The 20,894-nt window shown below is 34.9% G+C and overlaps 1 protein-coding gene and 2 long non-coding RNA genes across 7 annotated transcripts in view; 2 read left to right on the top strand and 1 right to left on the bottom strand.

The window, feature by feature from the left end:
* Positions 1-20,894, top strand: part of LOC127719590 (nucleolar complex protein 2 homolog) — a 227,607-nt gene that overhangs the window by 69,820 nt on the left and 136,893 nt on the right. The window lies entirely within an intron of this gene.
* Positions 1-20,894, bottom strand: part of LOC127719605 (uncharacterized) — an 85,287-nt gene that overhangs the window by 59,261 nt on the left and 5,132 nt on the right. The window lies entirely within an intron of this gene.
* LOC127719607 (uncharacterized) lies at positions 7,691-11,049 on the top strand. Its single transcript, XR_007990427.1, has 2 exons — positions 7,691-7,763; positions 10,443-11,049. It is a non-coding gene; the product is annotated as an uncharacterized LOC127719607 (long non-coding RNA).

The following is a 20,894-nucleotide window of genomic DNA, read 5'->3' as shown; positions in this document are numbered from 1 at the left end:
TATTACAGACAAATAATTATACCTTTAGTATGTAAACTCCTGTATTATATAGTTGTAATTTGATCATCAATATATTAATATATTCACTGAAGCAATTATAGTTTGTCTAAGAATTTGACTTCTAAAGAGTTTTGGGTTTCTTTAATGGATTAAACAAAGACTTCATATATATGATTATTTGTTATTGTTTCCAATTCTGTTTACAGTGCTTGTAGACATAATTTGTTTTTCTTCTAAGCTCTAAATTCACCGGGGTTACTACATATTGAAACATAATTCTTCTGAAAGCGGATTGTCGGGATACATTATCGTCTGAAAGCTTATTGTCGAGGAACACTATTGTCTGAAAGCTGATTGTCGGGATACATTATCGTCTGAAAGCTGATTGTCGAGGAACACTTTTGTCTGAAAGCTGATTGTCGGGATACATTATCGTCTGAAAGCTGATTGTCGTAGTACACTATTGTCTGAAAGCTGATTGTCGGGATACAATATCGTCTGAAAGCTGATTGTCAGGATACACTATCGTCTGAACGCTGATTGTCGGGATACATTATCATCTGAAAGCTGATTGTCGGGATACACTATCGTCTGAAAGCTGATTGTCCGGATACACTATCGTTTGATAGCTGATTGTCGGGATACATTATCGTCTGAAAGTTGATTGTCGGTATACACTATTGTCTGAAAGCTGATTGTCGGTCTACTATATTGTCATGAAAAGTGTTAATTTTCCATTTTTACTAGGCTTTCATGGGAAGAAAATTATGTAACGAAAAGGTATTTTTGTTTGTTTTGTCTAGAGCAGCTAAGTCAGAAAATTGGTCCTCGTTATTGTTGAATTATATTTTCTACTTTTCTCTTTATTTTCAATGGGCAGCTTCATTGTCCCGCGTTAGTACTTCCCTCGGGTATACGACTCTCGGTCGGGCTGAAAATTGATATTTGCTGCTTCTCCGCTGAACACAAAACATTTAGGATTAGAGAAAAGACCTGTCGTCTCGGAGTATGAGAATGATGTGATCGGGTAGGGTGACACGTCTTCCTGCGAACCTTGTATGGATCTATCAAATAAAAATTTAGCGTTTCGGTCTAGTACAAAGCAGGGTTCATATTCGTATCCCATTAACATGTTCTCGGTAGGATATGAATGCAATAGTTGAACACCAATTCATCCTCGCCATCTTCGTCTTGTTTTAATACGAACTATCGTGTCAAATTCATAAGTAAATCTTTTTCAGTAATGACCTACACTGATAACTTTCTTAAAATACTTTTTACATTCTTCTTAGTATGTCTTAAGAAGTGATTGACTTGTAAAACTTCGTATAACTAGTGTTTACTTCTCTTTCTTTCAGACGTTATAGCCTTCAATGACGAGATTCATCGGAATATGATCTGTTCTTTCATTCAGACGTTTTATCTTTCATCATTAAATTCCGAACGAATCATTCACCTTCGGAATATTAATGATTACTACAGATGCAGTTACGAAATCGTTCAAGGTTATTAAATCTGAGGAATCAATGCTCTAAAACGTACCCAAAACCCCTTTGTAGTCTTTCCAAAAATAATGATTTACTATAGCTGTAATTGTTTGAACATCTGGTCCAGACAGACGTATTGTAACGCAAATTTATTTGTAGGGCAACTGTTGGTCTCCTGCGTCTGTCGAGTGTAGATTCGTGACTATGGCGAACTGTCGTTCTACAGTACCAATAAATATTACAGTCACGCAGTACGTAAGACAGACTTTGTAGAAATGTTTTTACGACTGAATTTATTAAATTGTCAATACTATACATAATTTGACATCTGGACAAGAGATATTTAACATTTATAAACAGTCAATCTTTATTGTTACTTCGTGATCGGTTTTGCTACTTTTAAGTGTCGCTGGGTATACGTGGACGTCAGCCGAATGAATGCATAAAAAATCATCCATGGCTTTGTTCTTCAATTCACAGTTGTGGCGTGATCGTCAGTTTGCAAAGAATTCTGCTCAAACCGGTGCTCGGGGCGTCTTAAACTTGCAGTGAAGTGAGACTTTTTTTTTTTGCTGCGTGTTGAAGGCCTCACTGTGACTTTGAGATGAAGAACAGCAATAAAAGCGCTGTTCCTTTGCTTTTTGTGTTTTTTCCTGTGAATATACTGATTTTTTGTCTTGTGGATATCCCATATCCTTTCTTTTCTATTAAAAGGGTATCCACTAACGAACAGCAATCGACGAATTACTACATAGATAACTAAAAAAGAGAAACACGAAAAAGAAAAAAAATACTGATGAACTGTGGTGCTCTGGAAGGATAGCCTAAGTTTATAACATCCCACGTATCGTGCACGTGCATAGTCATAAGTTAACAAATGATGTAGATATGATTTCGTCTCCATAACCGCCCTCTTGAACCAGTGTGGATGAATGAAATTAAGGAGAAGGCTTGTATATGAGTTTGTCTCCTTGATCGTCTCCTTGAACCAGGATCAGGTTGCCTGAACGTTTAGGAGGAGACTTACAGAAGAGTTGGTCTCCTTGGTCGTCTCATTGAACCAGGATGTAGATGCCTGAACGTTTAGGAGAAGGCTGACAGAAGAGTTTGTCTCCTTGACCGTCTCCTTGAACCAGGACGAGGTTGCCTGAATGTTAAGGAGAAGGCTTGCAGATGAGTTTGTCTCCTTGGCCGGCTCCTTGAACCAGGATGTAGATGTCTGAACGTTAAGGTAGAAGGCTTGCAGATGAGTTTGTCTCCTTGAACCATGTAAATGAAACTAGAACACATCACAGATGACAGCAAATGAAATCTAGAAGTTTTAATTAAGTCGTGTGTCCAGAAACTTCTCCTTCAGAGATCAAAGAAATAATTGTAGCTGTTAAAGGTTCTTATCATTGATCTGATGGTCACGAGTATATTCTTTAGACTGGCGCTAATTAATTGTCATAACCAAGTGTAAATTGTCCGTTACAAATATAGCCTTGCTATTGAAATAAATTAATCTGCTAAGGTATTTCTCTTCATTAGGGTGAACGAGTGAGCTGCTAAAACAAGACAGAAAGTAATCTTGCGTTATTGATAGCTGTTCTTCGATGTCTCCCGAGTGAAAAGAAATTAATTCTTTTTGGCGTTTGAACTAATCCGTTGCGGTATGTGAAAAGACTAATAAAAGATCGAATATTGATTACTGGGCGACCTTAGTTGTAGAAGCCAACAACCTTCTACGTCCTTGTCCTTCAGCAAGGTCGTGTACATCTTCTATAGACGAAGCTAATCGAATTTGCAAATGACTGCTGCCTACTTTGGCGGGAAATGTCATCTCCCCGTCAAAACAAATTGTATGCTATCAATAAAACGTTTATTATAAGGAATATACCTACAAGTTATTGAAGCCTGTTATTATTGACGAATCTTAATTAAAAATCAAATGAAGTATGATTGAAGGGTGAATGTATTCTCGGCATGAGATATTGACAGATATTAGCTGGAATACTGAATACTGAATACTTAAAGTATCTATAGCGTGTATACTCCTCTTCGTGTTGCTGGTTGTCATGTAGTATATTATCCAATGACATTAATGATAGTATTGCCTTTAAAAAAATATTTTTTTTATCGAATTCTCGTCAGTTAATTATTAGAATATTGCATTGGTGCATAACAATACATTGAAGATTATATAGTTCAAAATAAATTGAAAAGAGTTTTATAGTATAGTTAGTAAATAGTTACACCCATTTAAATCAGCCTATTCCATACAGAACCATTACGCGTGAACTATTGCAAGCTTTTGCTGTTCATAGAACCCTATTGAGTCAGTGTGGTCTATAGAGGACCATTAAGTGTGAACTATTGACGGCATTTGTTGTTCGTAGAACCCTACTGAGTCAGTGTGGTCCATAAAGAGCCATTAAGTGTGAACTATTGTGGGCACTTGTTCGTAGAAGCCTATTGAGTCAGCGTGGTCCATATAGAACCATTGAGTGTGAACTATTGTCAGCACTTGTTGTTCGTAGAACCCTACTGAGTCAGTGTGGTCCATAGAGAACCATTAAGTGTGAACTATTGTGGGCACTTGTTTTTCGTAGAACCCTGTTGAGTCAGCGTGGTCCATAGAGAACCATTACATGTGAACTATTGTCAGCACTTGTTGTTCGTAGAATCCTACTGAGTCAGTGTGGTCCATAGAGAACCATTAAGTGTGAACTATTGTGGGCACTTGTTTTTCGTAGAACCCTATTGAGTCAGCGTGGTCCATAGAGAACCATTACATGTGAACTATTGTGGGCACTTGTTTTACGTAGAAGCCTATTGAGTCAGCGTGGTCCATAGAGAACCATTACATGTGAACTATTGTGGGCACTTGTTGTTAGTAGAAACCTATTGAGTTAGCGTGGTCCATAGAGAACCATTAAGTGTGAACTATTGTGGGCACTTGTTGTTTGTAGAAACCTTTTGAGCCAGCGTGGTCCATAGAGAACTATTAAGTGTGAACTATTGTGTGCACTTGCTGTTAGTAGAACCCTATTGAGTCAGTGTGGTCCATAGATAACCAGTACATGTGAACTATTGTGAGCACTTGTTGTTCGTAGAAACCTATTGAGCCAGCGTGACACATAAAGAACCAGTAAGTGTGAACTATTGCGAGCACTTACTATTCGTAGAAACCTATTGACCCAGCGTGGTCCATAGAGAACTTTTAAGTGTGAACTATTGCGAGCACTTGCTGTTCGTAGAACCATATTGAGCCAGCGTGTCCATATAGAACCATTAAGTGTGAAATATTGACGGCGCTTGATGTTCGTAGAACCCTATTGAGCCAGCGTGTTCCATAGCGGACTATTAAGTGTGAACTATTGACGGCACTTGATGTTCGTAGAACCCTATTGAGCCAGCGTGGTCCATAGAGAACCATTAAGTGTGAACTATTGCGAGCACTTACTGTTCGTAGAACCCTATTGAGTCAGCGTGGTCCATAAAGAACCATTAAGTGTGAACTATTGACGGCACTTGCTGTTCGTAGTCGCCGTCATCTACAGTAATCAATAGCCTGTTACTGCAGAGGTTTTAAGTTCGAACTCCGCACGTGGCAGGTGTGTGAACTATTGCGAGCACTTACTGTTCGTAGAAACCGATTGACCCAGCGTGGTCCATAGAGAACTTTTAAGTGAGAACTATTGCGAGCACTTGCTGTTCGTAGAACCATATTGAGCCATCGTGGTCCATATAGAACCATTAAGTGTGAAATATTGACGGCACTTGATGTTCGTAGAACCCTATTGAGTCAGCGTGATCCATAGAGAACCATTGAGTGTGAACTATTGACGGCACTTGCTGTTCGTAGAACCCTTTTGAGTCAGCGTGATCCATAGAGAACCATTGAGTGTTAACTATTGCGAGCGCTTGCTGTTCGTAGAACCCAACTGAGTCAGCGTGGTCCATATAGAATCATTGAGTGTGAACTATTGACGGCACTTGCTGTTCGTAGTCGCCGTCATCTACAGTAATCAATAGCCTGTTATTGCAGAGGTATTAAGTTCGAACTCCGCACGTGGCAGGTGCGTTCGACTTCAATCTTAATTGACTAGGATTGCCAGTTTTCCTGCCGAAGGACGATAGTTCATACGGGCACTCCTCCGTCTATATAAACTGGCCGTATACAAATAGCCAATATTGTGCTGACAGTGGCGATAAACATCAAATAATCAATCAATTAATCTGAGTCGCCAGTTCATATTCATCGTTTTTTTTATAACATTTAAATCTCTTGGTCTATTGACGCAGTATAACTTTTAAAATCTATAAATTGACAAAACTATATAATATGTTATTCCTATCGGAAACATGACAGCAAGGACAATTTTTATGCTATTTAAATGGGGGAATTTTAAAATGTGTTAAAAGTGAAAAATTTACAGGAAATATAGGTTGGAAACTGTCAACAAAGATTCGTAATTTCCCAGCTCTGTTAGAATTGAAGTATTTACCTATATGTGTACATGTATGTCTTGATTGAACTTGTGTAAGACTGAGGTTGAATATTTTCCTTCTACATTGTGCAGCTGTTATCCTTTCATATCATCACAATGCATATTGAATAGGAAATATTTCTGTCAAGTCTTGTCACGTTCAATCTACTATTTACATTACGTTTGTAAACAAATAAGATCAATTTTATGAAAATGTATTTTTAACATTGAAATTAAAAAAAAAACACCATATTTGGCAAATTAGGTGACCGAATATTAGAATAATAATAATACAATTACAGTCAAGGAAACAGGAACCAGGAAGTTAAAACGTAATCCCTTGTTAACCCAGGGGCATATTTAGTGCAGTAATTTTCCTTGTGTTAAAGTATAATGATCTTATTCTCTAAAATTGTGCTTAAAAGTCGAAATTGTTTAAATATTAAATACTACTAAATGCCCTAATGAAATATGAATGGTTCTTCCTGGTTTGGGTAATTATTCTATAACATGACCGGTTCACAATAATTGGGTGGGAACCAAATTTTACTCGATTGTGTCTAGCATCTGCAATTGATATTCGAAAATGATGTCAAATTCGTATAAAGCATGATCACATAATGAAGCCATACACCTCGCTGTGATTTGGCACGACAACTGAATCTTATTTAAGAATTAAATGGGTCATTCTCATGTTTACGATGGTCAAACATGGAACAAACGTGGCCATACTCACGCGCAGTGGTGGCGATCAAACCTGATAGAATAAACATTAAGGTGATTTACCTTAAATGTATTCCATGTGTCGTTATTGTCTGTCCTATATTAGTATTATACCTGCAGCAATTTTTGTTTTCTTTCGATTTTGTTTTATCTCCGTTCGGCGAATTGAGCGAGTGCAAACTCAGGAGAATGGGATAATGGCAATTTATTTATTAGTATAACCATGAAAGTATTATATTGTCAATATAATACTTCCATGCTATAACCAAATTATGCTTATACAAACTGGAAAACACAGAAAATTGCCAGATTGTTTCTTGATTTTCTTACAGGTTATACCAGTTTTGGTAAGCATAGTTCAACAGAATCTTAATTTATGTGTAATCAACACCCCCTTGTCACAGTTTTCAAATCCGAGCCTTGAATGAATCGACAATATGTAATCATCGGATGTCTATGGAATATTATATACCTAAAGAAGAAGAAGGAATCACTTGATAATTGCCATTAACAGATATTTATGAATTTTGTAAGAAAATATAGTTTTACTTATTTCAAAACTTGTGACTAAGGTGGAAGATGTTAAGTCATTAATATGTCTAATTTGTTCGTCCGTCCGTCTGTTCGTCTATCTTCCAAACTTCTCTGTCCGTCAGTCCTGACAATCCGTTTGTTCGTTGGTTCGTTCATTCGTTCTTACCGTTATCCATGTGTGAGTTCAGTTGCATTTGCTATTCCCGATTCTGTTTCAATGTATGTTTACAAATATCATAGTTAGTACATTTGGTTCATCCGGTTTTATGGCAGTGCTATCAGAAACTAAGGCGCTAATAGTATAGAAATAAACAGTTTTATATAGAATTTTGATTAAAAATATTTTATATTATACAAATTCAAAATAGATTGATTTGAGTTCTCAAGATCAAGATCAAGATATTTATTTACCTCGGAGGTAAACTATAAATATATATATATACAAAGTTATCAGGAAGCTTAAAAGTCCTTGTAATGACCTTGAAGTTTGTTTTGTCCTTAACTTGAATCATTGCCTAATATACAATATAACAAGTATCAAATCTCGGTAAGTTTATACAAATATGTCATTAATATTTTATAATATTTGTCCAATGTTGATAAGACCCAACATCAAGAAGTTTGTACTGAACTACAGTGTAGTATAATATAATAGAGACGTACCGTTGTTTTACTCATAAGTTAAAAAACATTACACGCTATAAACAAATTTTCATTGAAAAGTGAGCTTCTATTTTGGATATACATTACAAAAAGGCAGAGAAGATATTCAAGTGGCAAGCAAAGTTCGTGTCGAAGAAAAACCCAAATCACCATAATAAAAACGATAAATTACGAAAAGAAAAACAAATCACTGCATATAGAAAACCTAAATACTGAGCAACACAAATCTCACCGTCTGTCCGTGTTTTCATGTATGGAATTTTCGTTGCATTTTTCTCAGAAACTGCAAACTGCTTTCCTAAATTCGGGATAAAGCTGCTAACATGTGATGAGTTTTTACATCTATCACTCACCAACTTGGATAAGATAAGATAATTTTATTGGTTCAAAATCCAAAATTATAGGATTGTTACCAAGACAATACATAAACATACAAACAAAATCTGACCACATTATAAACATTATATATATATAACTGTATATCCCCTCCATTATTAAAAAAAATATTGTTACAATAATAAATGAATGTATATAATCTCTGCTGAGGAGGTGGTACCACAAAGTTATTAAGTACTCAATAAAGCATTTCTAGAATTATACATGGTGCTTATGAATTTTACAATGATTTTAATTATATCAGTCTCACCACAGGTATACAAAAATTTAAATCTTGCTTCATTAGTCATATTTAAAAAAGAGGGAACTATTTCACTAATTTTGGAAAATAATTGTTCTCTGATTGTATTTAGTTTTGTACATTTTATAGTGAAATGAAATTCATCTTCTACTTCTAAAAGACACAAGGGACAAATTCTTTCTTCTACAGGTGTTTTAGTGTGTCGTCCTTGTTCAATTTTAAGAACACTATTACTTATGCGAATTTTGGCAAAATGTCCTATTACTTTTCTGTCAATATTTAACAATAAATAGGTTTCCAATTTGTAATTTTCTTTAAGCTGCCTATATGTTCTGAGCTTATTACCGTGCAATGATTTATCATCACAAAATATATTTTCTTTCCAATAATTCAGATATCTATCATTAAGTTTGGTATGAAGTGCATATAATAAACGCCTTTTTGAAATAGTATCATGATTTTCCCAAACATGTGAAAAATTTAATGTAGCAAGTACAAATGTAGCTGTTCAATCTTTTTCGCAAATCCATTGGTTAATTGCAGGTTTGAACTATATACATCTTTAAGTAAACAATTATTACCAGATTTTATCACATGCAACCAGAAGCCAATTGACAGTTTTAATGCTTCTATAAAAACTGGATACATACCAAGTTCAGCTAGTACTGCTAAATTGACAGCTGTTTTATTTACTCCAATTAAGGTTTTTGCAAATTTAATCTGAATTTTATTGGTAGCCAATGACCAATATTTTGACTCTAGATTTGTAATATCTTTAATCATATATAGAGACCAAACTTCACTACAATAAAGAAGTATAGGTTTAACACAAGCATTTGGTGTTTAACGATATATTTATAGCAAGAGTGTCATTATTGAACAGTGTTACTGTTCTCTTTTGTGTCGTAAAAACCATTATCACAGGTTAATTTGTCTACACAAAAGTTACGTCACATTTTTTGAACATTTTTATGCATTAGCAGATTTTTTATAATCACGGAAAAATCAAAAGGAAATTGAAGTGTGTCTATATATTTCTTTCGAGCTGCTATATTTAGTTCCTGCATTGAAGGAAGTATCTACACCAGTTCATATCTATAGGTCATCATATTGTACTGGTCTTTACCAAAAATATATCTAACCTCTAAACCAAATTACCTAACAACAACATGGGTTTGGTTTAACAAATAAAATACGAAGGAACAGCAACGAATGAGGAGAATTCTAATCGGATGTCAATGATGGAGCAGGAACTGTTGACCGTTCCGTACAGATCGCAGTGGTGGTGTGGTTCGTGGTTGTTAATCGTTCTCTGTGTATAGTGTTTTATGAACGGTAGTTTTTTCTGTTAGTCTTATATTCATATTTTCGCATGCTATATTTCTTCTACGCATATGTAGTTTTTGGTCGCCAATTGGAACCGGTACTTTCCCCTTACTTTTTAGAATTTCTTCCTGTTTTGGTCGCCCCATTGTTATATCCCCACCGTTAGAAGTTTTTCATCCTGTTGTTAGTTTAATATTTATGCATTTGTTAGTACAAATCCAAAAAGGTGACAAAATATAGGAAAAAAATGAAAATAATATTAGCGTTAATTCCTAAGTACCTGTTTTGGCTGTACAAAAGCCACTTTGACAACAATCTTTGAGGAGTTTATAAACAATGTTAAAAGTATTCATAAAAAACGCAAGGGCTTACATGGTTGAAATCTGGGACAAGTTTAGTCTAACAACAAAATTGTTAAACAGAATTATGTTTGCACTGGACCAGTTATAGGACAACGCCGATTTTATGTGAAAAATAGAAATGTTACTACATAAGTGGTTAAGATCTACTAAAAATATTAGTTTACATCGTTCCTTTGAATTATCATTAAACGTAAACTCATAAATCTTTAATCTCTATAACTATGTAAAATATTTTCAGGAAAAAGTTAATAATAAATAGAAAAAAAAAGAGAAATAGAGAAATAGAAAAGGAAGACACACACAATGTTATCCTTTAGGACGTTTAATTCATGGATGAAGGATTATCTGACCAGGTTTTATAGTTCAGGTGTCCCAATTCCATCCGGACCGGACTGCGTATTAATAAACGGACTTCATTTTAGCAGTGCATAGGTTTTACTGCTGTAATAAGAAGCCTAGGGATTACCATATAGATTCTTATCGTTGTCAACCCTTGGAGTCTTGTGTAAAACACCATATATCATAGTCTTTATCATTTGTTCATTGCTCAAATAATTATTTGACCAGAAATGTCATATTAGTGTATAGTTGGTGAATATTTAATACACTGAATTTATTGTAACCTTATCCTCAATATGTCGACTTTTCCTGTGGTATGAAAATCCGGTGAAAACCATTGACCTTGGACAAACAAAAAATTACATATTTTAAAAGTGCAACTATATAGGTCTGACATTGATACAAAAATGAATAACTATGTCAAAACTTCATAGATTTTTATCAAACTGTGGACTGAAGCTTCTTCATATTTCACAGAAGCAACCCGAGATAAATTTTGATTTTAACATTTGGATTTATTTCAGTTTTTTTTGGGGGGGAGTCGATTTTCTTTTTTCGATACTTTTGCAAACGAAGTTTATCAGTATGTATATCTGATAATGTATGCATGGTCAGTGTCGAAGAACTGACTACTGGTCATTCCAAAGAGCAGGACAGACGCTTCCACAGCACTGGTCTTACTGATGGATAGTTTCTAGTTGTGTATCCCAAACAACCCTTCAGATTTTATGATCAATCAGTCATCCAATGAAATTGATACTAGGTGTAGTAAAGAGGAAATACCTGAAAACTTTATAATTTATATGTAAACTATATTTTCAAGTATTAGCTTGGTATTTGTTTAATGTTATGAGGTGTTCCAGCCATTTGTTGCGAAACCATTATAACTATTTGTTTTGTAAAAATGGATTTAAATTTTTGTCAAATTATCAATTGGCACAAGACATGGAATTTATTTTGATCCTTAAGTCCGTTTTAAAATGCATTTGTGTCAATATCATTGGCATAAAACCATAAATCACAGACGTCATGAGTACAATCATCATTAAGATTTATGAAATATTTGTTTGTTTTAATCAAATGTGTAGAGACACACGTAAGCTACAGATTTGGCGGCTGGAACAATTCCAAAAAAGTCTTGTGACCATTGGAAAAGAATCAAAACCACAATTGTCCTTGTACAATTTGAGTAGGAAATTTAGTTTGTGTTTACATACACCCGGAAATGACTTTGGTGTATTGAGATATTTATTGAAAATGTAAACAAATAATAATAATAATAATAATAATAATAATAATAATAATAACACAATAAATATAATGATAAAGAAATGATAAAAACATACATATTTATACATACACTATATGGGCGTTTTGAGTGCTTCACATGTATACAGAAGTGTTAAAGTCTTTTTACAAATTGTTTCATTCGTTGACCGACAACATAATAAAATTGTAATTAGAATCGGACATAACCAAATAATGGGACACTCTTATCAAAATACTTGTAACACGATTAAACAATGGAAATCTTGGTTATATTACAATTGAAACGTCTCGATTGTCGATAATTTCAAAACGACTTGGTTGAAATGGAAATCGAATAATGAGTAAAAATAGATATATAGTTACATACACCCTCGTTTTGAGTTTTAATCACACGAAGAGGTAAACATATACAATCGTGTCAGTAGACCAAGTTGTATCATGTTCCATATATTCAATTCGTGTAACTGAATACTTAAGTAAATGTACACAAAAAGTACTGAATGAAATACCTTCATACCTGGTAGTCAGGTAACGCAATGACAGTGGAGAAAACGATACCCATGTGACACTTCAGATCTGTGTAATGACGAGTGCGCTGTTGGTCTAGACCCAGGAGATAATGTACATAAGACTATAAATCGGTTGACAATCATGATTGGTACTCGGTGACACGACTTTGGACTTTGCCTCTTCAGCGCTGTGCATGTTACACCTTCATGTTTTATGATTCTACCTCGAGCCTTAAACAGTACATGTTGAATATTTTTTTAGATCTTACGTTGTCTTTAGTTTATGGGTTTCCTTTTAGTATAAATATACGGGTATATGTATATAGGGGTTAAGTACCTGTAGATTTATGGTGTATACTTTGTTAGTATAAATATACGGGTATATGTATATATGGGTTCAGTACGGGTTCCGTGTAGATTGTATGGTGTAAACTTGTTAGTATAAATATACGGGTATATGTATATAGGGGTTAAGCACGGGTTCCGTGTAGAGTATGGTGTTAACTTGTTAATATAGATATACGGATATATGTATATAGGGGTTAAGTACGGGTTCCATGTAGAGTGTATGGTGTTAACTTGTTAATATAGATATACGGGTATATGTATATAGGGGTTAAGTACGGTTTCCATGTTGATTGTATGGTGTATACCTGTTAATATACTACTCCTGAAATTGGACGGTATATAACTTAAGTCAGTCAAACGATCGGTCCGTAACAATTATTTTGACGGTATATAGCTTAAGTCAGTCAAACGATCTGCGGATCGGTCTGAATCAACTATTTGCTATTACAAGATTTTTTAAGCAGGTTTGCTATGATTCTGTTTTGCAATTCTGGTCAATAAATGTAACCGTTTTAAAAAGATATGAAATTGGCAGATTTTATATTTCTTGGTAAAATATAAATAACGAAAGAAGTTGTTTTCTTAGTTGAGGGAAATGACTTCAATCCACTAATTATATCAATACTTAACTGGATCAGCTGAACGATATTGATGCAAATAATTGCAATGCGTCTTTTAACCAAATCAAATGTTATCCGTTTTATGAAAGTCGAAAAAATTTCATTATGCTTTCTTTCAAAATTACAAACTATTGAAAACGGTTACTTGAATGCGACGCTTTAAAACTATTTGCACGATTCAGTTGTATGACTATTTCTATAGAGATTGGTAATAAATCAAATTTTCACTTTCGATTTTGCTATTGAAACATAATTAAACTGACTGAAGTTGTGTTTCTGTTCGAACAACTGATCATTTAAATGTTTTATCCTTCATCGATCGATCATCGATTTTCAGCTTAAACATGTACTTTCTCATCGTAAAAGTCGAAGCAAAATCAATCGTTTGCGTGGGAAAAAAATTAGTTTTGATCTCGTGCAGGAAACAATTTTGGTCTGCCAATCAAAATACTAAACAATATCATATCATTTTTCAAAATAACTATGTTTTTTCACTGGAATTGTATATTGGATGCGTAGAATGAGAAAATGGAGAATAGTTTTTGGATCAATTAACTTCGGGGAAATAACAACAATTCGGATACCGATTATTTACAGTATACAAATAATAGATAGATAGGAATAAAAGTAGATGCGGCGTAAATGTCATTTCGACAGCAACCCAACGACATAATAAAAAGAGACATCTATATGTCCACATACCGTTTACGGCCTTCAACAATAAATATGACTGCGATCTATCAAGATACATTATGTATAAATCGTTCCGACTAAGGAGGTTACCAAAGAAGGTTGTCCATCCTTGTTCCGACTAATTTTAGAATTTTTTTTAGATCTCAAAAATCCTCCCCCATTTTATATTGACCAGTTGAATAACAGACTGTAATACAAGATCGTACAATTGAACTCATCATAGATATCAGGCTTATAAATGTGTATGCCAGATCGACGCGTAAAAGTTGTGCCAAAAAAAAATTCCCAGATAAGACTATGTAAATATATGAATTAACCTGCCCCGTGACAAAATGTCGAGGGGCATATTAATGTACCCCTGTCCGTCCGTCCGTTTGTCTGTTCGTCCGGATATAGACACGTGATATGTCTGGCTATCTCCTACAGCTTTAATATTTTGTAGGATGCCTTTACACATAAAAGAAATGTGCATGTCCACAGGATTTTGATTTTTTTCAAATATTCTCAAAATGCCAGGTATTTGGACTCAATCATTTTTTTGGTACTAGCTGCATAAAGAGATCATGGTTTGCCCGGCTATCTCCTACTACAGGTTTTGAGCTACAGCTTTGATATTTTGTATGTTGTTTGTACGCATAAAGGAAGTGTGCATGTCAACAGGATTTTGTTTTGTTTTTTCAAATATACAGGTATTTGGACTTAATCATTTTTGTGTACTAAAATCAGAAAGGGGGATGTTATATATTCACAAAAACCGGTAGTTGGACTTCATTTCCTTCTCACGTGCTATATAATTGAAAACATGGTTTGTAAAACTACAATTTAATGTCCCTAATGCAATAAATAAGATTTTTCAGTATTGTCAAATATTTAATCAATACCTGAAAGTTGAACTTGGTGACTACTAAAACTGGAAAGTTGAAACCTTTTGGCTGGACATTCAGTCCTGCAAGTGTAGACATTCAGAATAAAAATAAAAGATAGATCATCGATCATACATAGTGTTAAATTTCAGTATAATTTCTTATGGTCATTCGGGGGCATCATTTGTGTCTTACAGACGCAACAATTTCAAGTTGTACTTCAACATCTCTGTTTATCAAATCTAAAGTAGGTGGAACTATACTCATGCATAATTTTGCCTTACTATGTCACATGTTCTTAAAAGTACAATGAGAAATCGGTCAATTTGACAATGCCAGTGTTTTTTTATTCTTATTTTGCGTGTAACAAGAGATATTCACATATCATGTGTCAATATTTTTTTCCTAGAAAAGCGCCATCTGCCGGACCAGGAAGTAAATACAGCTGTGACAACAATGTTATTCCTGGAATTAAAAAAAAAGAACGTAAATTCGTTTACATAGCAAACACACAGTATAGCGACAACTAGTCTAACCTTGATTTGCTCAAGGAAAAGTATGATATTTTTTGGCGCAAAAAAAAAATGAAGCGATATAACCCTGGATGAGATACAAAAAAGACGGAAGATTTTTTAATAATATTTACATTCATGTTTGTAAAGCCTATACATTACAATATTATTGCTAGTAGTTTTCTTCTGTTTGCTCAGAAACAACCATACTAATGCATTAAGTACCATAGTAGTAATTACATGAAGCTATGATACACTGAAACAACCCCCTCTGTATTCCTTAGAAATAACCGACTAGTCTCATTAATATGTAAAACTCCTACAGATATAACTAATTGTCTCTTTACACTTATTATGTTATTATAGATGAAGTAACAATTTGGTTAATACACATTGCAGCGTGTTACATCATGTCTGAATGCTTTAAATTTATGTAGGTATCTTATGCCAGCTTTCTGTAACTTTCAAGGTTGTCTTTTAATCTGTAAATCAGCACCTTACTTTAAGCTCTGTGTCATTCACCTATAACAGTCGGTGGACCTTTTCCTTTTTCTATCGTTTTTCTTAAATTGTCTTTATAATCAACCAGCAGTACGTTCTTTCTTTATACATCGGGCATCTTCTTACATTGAACTTTCTACTTTTTATGCCCCGCCGTTACAGGATGAGGCATTAAGTGTGGACGTACGGACGTCCCAAAAACTTAAGTTTGCCTCAACCAAATGCTATGAAACTTATACACAATGCTTATTATACCACATAACACAGATCAGGTTCGAATTTGAGTCGCGTCACTTTTACCGTTCTAGAGTTATGCCCCTTTATAACGTAATATGCAAGCGAGGGCATCATCTGTGTCCCATGGACACATTCTCCATTTATTTCATAATGTCACCTAATATAAATTGGTATAATCTGGCGTAACTCTTGGGGCACTCTTGGGTTATATACTTTCGTCTATCTTATAGAAAGTATTAAAGTGGGAATCGGTACATTTTTGAGCTTTGAACATTGTATAGACACCTATCTTGTTGTAGACTGTATGCTGACTTTAATTATATTTGGTTGTTTTTGTCGTTGGGTTGTTGTCTCTGTGACGTATATCTCTTTTGGTCATGTGAATTATTGCCATCCGAAGTTAAATAAACAACCAATCAATCGGTTATGTGAAGTTTACGTTTCCATTTTATCTCCCTGAGTTCAAATTAGAGCTTGATGAAGAATAGATTCTGCCTGCAGTTTTTATTTTGTCTCTTTAGTTGCCCCGTTAACAAAAGGTCAGTTGTAATAAAGATTGTGTGGTAGTCAGTTCCCAATCAATAAGGTTGACTGGGTATAGAAATATGGTCATTTCTTGGTCATCTTCCAACCCGGCAGTAAAACCCTCGCCAAAATGGGGCATCATTTGGCAGTGCATGCAGAATTTGCCATGTACGGTCAGAATGCGGACGTTAAATACGATGCCTCGTGTAGGTGAGTGTCATTAACTCCGCGAGCTAAAGAACCCTTGTAACAACTTTGAGGGGCCCGTAGGTGGCCTGTTTTAAAGCTATTTTTCTGTCCTTATCCAATATGTACCCATATTTTTCTGTGGCATTCTAAATATATAACTCTTCATCCCGGTTGACCACTATTGCAAGACCTAACTATTCTTTATTTGTTAATTTGTTCTCGTCCAGAACATGCTTGAAATATATGCCACTGGACGTTAGACACATAACAATCAACCACTCAGTTCCCTTGTCGTGCTGTTGTCCCCTTGCACAGAGATTCACTTACTACATAGGTCTAACGCGTATACTTCGTTGTTGATTTAACATCAGTTCCATTATTTCACCGAATATTTTGTCTAAAAAACGAGATAATGTTACAGATAGACCCTCCCCCTCTTTTTTTTAAATTTCTTAATCGGCGTCTGATAATGGATATTAATACACCTAGATTGTAGCTTTATTGTTGTGGTATTTTATCTAATACAGTTACGATTCTACTAGACAAATATTAAAGGAAGATTTGCTATTGTCTTAACATCGATTCTGTGGATTGACGTCAGATGCAATTGATTTGTGTGATGTAACTTGTTTATATTTAGATTTCATAGTCTATTATTGTACTGCAATCGGATGTAAGAATACTGGAATAAGCTCCCAATAGATTATTTCACGTAGGACGTCGCTGCCTTTGGCCGGTTATGTGAATCATGTGACCTTTCGGAGTATTCAGACAAGAATAAATGATAGTGGAAGTCGTGAGATATTTAATAAAACCTTCAGATAAAGATAATTTGAAAGTAAATTTATCCTTAGTCCATCGGCTTTCATTTGTAAATCGTGACCGTTTATAGCATTAAGTAACAATAGATTTACATGAATAGAAAGAGAAATTTTAATCGGTGTTAGAAAAGGGATATTAAAGTTATACGTAATAAAGAAGATACTATATAGACACCATAATATCCTATAAACGATGGACAAGGGCTGAAAGCATATGGTGCTGGTAATTGCGTGTTAAGGATGTTCGCTCCTCTGTTTCAAAATAACAAGGTTTTTAAAAGACTATTATAGATTGATAGAATGTGAATAAGGGAACATAGAAATTAGAAAAAAATGATAGGTCCGTGTTCTAGTTTTTGAGATATAATCAGTTAAAACTTTGGCGGGAAATGGTTCTCTCTAGACTTTTCATACATTTGACATTGACAACTTTTTCCTTTCAAAATCTATGAAAAAATAACAAGGATTTTATAAAATTTTCAGAAATGACTTTTAAAACTATATGCAATAAAATTATGAAAAGAAAAGTAGGGGTCAATGGGCAAAATTTTTATTGGCACTACATGGATAAAACTAGAGGATTCCGAATATCTGACAAAAAGTCAAAAACAAGAGAAGCGAACATCCTTAATCTACTAATGTCTTAGTGGCCAGTGCTTCGGTATAGGGACATATGATTTAAACGATAAATATAAAAATATGGAGATGTGGCAGGTATGATTGCAAATGAGACAACTATCCATCAAAGTTCAAATGAAGTGGATTTAAGCAATTATAGGTAACCGTATCGCCTTCATCATTGAGAAAAATTCATACCGTATGGTCGGCTATTAAAAGGCCCCGACATGAAAAATATGAAACAATTCAATTGAGAAAAGTAACGAGCCTAATTTATAACAAAACAATTTACGAAAAAACAAATATGACAGACATGAACCAACGACAACCACTGAACTGTAGGCTCCTGACTTGGGACAGGCACATAAAGAATGTGGCGGGGTTAAACATGTTTGTGAGCGCTGAACCCTACCCCTAACCTGGGACAGTAGTGTAACAGTACAACATTAGAACAAACTATAAAAACAGTTGAAAAAGGCTTAACTCATCAGATGGATACACATATAAATACATCTAACAGAAACACAGAGTGGACGTGGACAGGTACTTATACATCCCCACAACAAAAAGACACTAAGCACAGATCTGAGAGTACTCGCAGTTACTGACAGCTAGTTCAAAGCCAATATCAACTAATAAAAAAAATTATGTATCTAAGACTAAAATATCAATCAGTACACATCCAACATCCAATAGACTTAGTGTAAAAACGTCATTGACAGTCAGGGAAAACATGAGATTGTAGTACCGTGAAAGTAAATATGTATAATATTTAGTATGGTTTTAATTTACTGATAACAAAATCAATATTTACACCAATAAAAACAATATTCAAAGATTTAATTACAGTGTTGAATAGGTAACCTTAAAGAATAAATTTATTTAAAGGATTGATAAGTTTTCCCGAATCGTATCTATAAATACCCGGGGTCGGTTTACAACATCTTAAATCGCCATAAAATTTAGGATGTACCATACCGTTTGAAATAAGGTTTCTACAGGTATACAGCCAAACTTGCAGACCAAATCTGTGTATCTATGGAGGAATTCAGTAAAGGTTTTAAGTAATTTGTGGTAATGACATCCCTGACTTAATAATTTACTAGTAATACATACATTGCGCTCATTGAAATCCAAAACGGCACTACATACACGAGCCTATAACGAACGAGTTGGGATATATAAACACAGTAAGACGGTGCCAAAGGAACATCACCGTCCAAAAGGGAAAATTAACAATAGGGAAAGAAAAAAATCACCCCTATTGTCGTAAATTTTTGTGTAGAGTTTCTGGTGTAATACTGAAATATCTAAATCTAGGAAAGGACAGTTATTGCTGTTAATATTTGATTTATTTAGAGTAAGTTCCTTTGGGTAAATTTCAGCAGTATATTTAGAGAATTCTTGATTATTTAACGAAAACATATCATCAAGATAACGGTGAGTGTTGTTGAATTTATCAATGAAATGGAATTTAGACGATTCTTTACTGAGTTTGGTCATTAACTGTAAAGGAACAAGTCTGCTATTAAAGGGGCATAATTGGTGCCCATAGGAATACCAACAAACTGTCGATAAATTTTATTGCCGAAAGGTATACATAAATGTTGTCAAGGAGAAAATTTAGTGCTTTAATCGTCTCATCACACCTCCAGTAAGTGTTGATTCGAATGTTCAAACTATGATTTACGTAACTGTATTTTATTTAAGTTGGCCACTCTTTAAGCAAACTTGACCATAGGCTGTCTTGGCTGTTTTCTAAGCCATTTTGGTTTTGATAACCCCATATACTATCGACTGAAAGCGTACCCAATGAGCAAGAGTATATACAATTACGTACATCAAAATACTTGTATGTTGTCAGAAGAGCGAGAGTATACACATACATACATCGATGCACTTGTAGTTGGTCATCCCTGAGCGTTTTAGATGAGCGAGAGTATACATTATAAATATATCAACGCACCTGTATGTTGTCAACCCCGAGCGATCTTGCTGGGCAACAGTATACATTATACATACAACAATGCATACATACAACAATGCACGTTTATGTTGTCAGCCCGAGCGTTCTAGATGTGCGATACTATGCATTATACATACATAGATGCACTTGTATGTTGTCAGAACCGAGCGTTCTAGTTGACCGAAAGTATACATTATACATACATCGATGCACTTGTATGTTGTCAGCACCGAGCGTTCTAGACGAGCGAGAGTATACATTATACATACATCGATGCACTTGTATGTTGTCAGCCACATATGCGGATCCAAGGGGGGAGGGGGCTGGGGGGGTCCGCCCCCCCCCCCCTTTTGTGGGAAAAATTTGGTTGATTATATAGGGAATCACTGAAGCATGACTGGAGTGGACCCCCCTTAGGTCAGTCAGTGGGCCCACCTTTAGGTCAGTCAGTGGGCCCCTTATTAAAAGTTCTGGATCCGCCACTGAGCCGGACTGCACCAGATGAGTGAGCGTATACATATACAGAAATCAATGCACTTGTATGTTGCCAGCACTAGACCTGAGCGTACCAGATGAGGGAGAGAATCCATATACATACCTTAATACTCTTGTATGTTGTCAGTCCGACTGTACCAAACGAGTGAGAGTATACGTGTATTTACAACAATGCACTTGTATGT

The sequence above is a fragment of the Mytilus californianus genome, unplaced genomic scaffold (assembly GCF_021869535.1).
Source record: "Mytilus californianus isolate M0D057914Y unplaced genomic scaffold, xbMytCali1.0.p SCAF_11, whole genome shotgun sequence".
Taxonomy (NCBI): Eukaryota; Metazoa; Mollusca; class Bivalvia; order Mytilida; family Mytilidae; genus Mytilus; species Mytilus californianus.
This window is presented reverse-complemented; position numbering and strand designations above follow the sequence as displayed.